This window comes from Tenrec ecaudatus, chromosome 15 (genome assembly GCF_050624435.1).
Source record: "Tenrec ecaudatus isolate mTenEca1 chromosome 15, mTenEca1.hap1, whole genome shotgun sequence".
NCBI lineage: Eukaryota > Metazoa > Chordata > Mammalia > Afrosoricida > Tenrecidae > Tenrec > Tenrec ecaudatus.
Genome location: NC_134544.1, coordinates 69,204,543 through 69,205,664, shown reverse-complemented (window position 1 = coordinate 69,205,664; position 1,122 = coordinate 69,204,543). Strand labels below are relative to the sequence as shown.

The 1,122-nt window shown below is 33.0% G+C and overlaps 1 non-coding gene across 1 annotated transcript; it reads left to right on the top strand.

Annotated features, from left to right (window-relative positions):
* The first annotated feature begins 278 nt into the window (after positions 1–278).
* On the top strand, positions 279–394 carry LOC142428270 (U5 spliceosomal RNA). Its single transcript, XR_012780197.1, has one exon. It is a non-coding gene; the product is annotated as a U5 spliceosomal RNA (small nuclear RNA).
* Positions 395–1,122: the final 728 nt, after the last annotated feature.

The following is a 1,122-nucleotide window of genomic DNA, read 5'->3' as shown; positions in this document are numbered from 1 at the left end:
AAATCTGGATAGACCAGAGAATACATATTGGTACAGCTAAGAGCGCTCGACACATGGACTTCAGGAAAGATAAACCCCTCAGGAACAATAATGAGAGTAGTGATGTAATGAGGCTAGGTGGATGATCAGGTAGGGGGAAGGGTAAAAAACGGGGGACCTATCATATGGCTGGATATATAGCCGCCCCACCTCCAAAGGGGATGATAACAGAAATGTGGGTGAAGGGAGACAACGGACAGTGTAAGATACAAATTAACAATAACAAAATATAATTGAGCATACTCTGGTTTCTCTTCAGATCGTATAAATCTTTTGCCTTTTACTAAAGATTTCCATGGAGAGGAACAATTCTGAGTCATAAACTAATTTTTTGAGGCCATGCACTTGCAAGGCTTACTAAAAAAATTGTATATATATATATATATATATATATATACTTGATCAAAGGATATATATATATATAATTGATCAAAGGAGATATATATATTTGATCAAAGAGGGAGAGAGGGGGAAAAAGAGGGTTTTATAAGAAGAGCTTTAGTAGAAAATGTTTTGGAAACCATGGCAACATATGCACAAATATGCTTGATACAATTGATGTATGGAATGTTAGAAGAGCTGTAAGAACTCTTCTGACATTCCATACATCAACTGTTCTTACAGTTAGAAGGGCTGTAAGAACAATAAAATAATTTATAAAAAATAAATAAATAAGGAAACTTCGCCAGAAGTGCCTTGACAGCTTAGTTATGTAGACTTGGAAGTTAGGAGAATAATTTTTAGAATCAGAATGCATTAGTTTTCAATCTCATACACGCTATTTATAAGTTATGTAAGCACATGCAAGATACTTAACTGCTCTGAAATTCATTTCATTAATGTATACAATGAGGATTAAAAGTTTGTAACATTTTTGTCAGTAGTCAACAAAATTATGTATTGCAAATACAATAACAAAAATTATTTTTTAATTTTAAAAAATGATTTTATCAGGAGAGCAAAATGAGAGCCCATAGATTGGGGGAAAACATCTGTCATTGAATAAATTGCTGAATTTTATCAGTGCAATTGCCTTATACCCTAGAGGAAGATTGACAATGATTTTCTCTTTTGTTTCTTTGC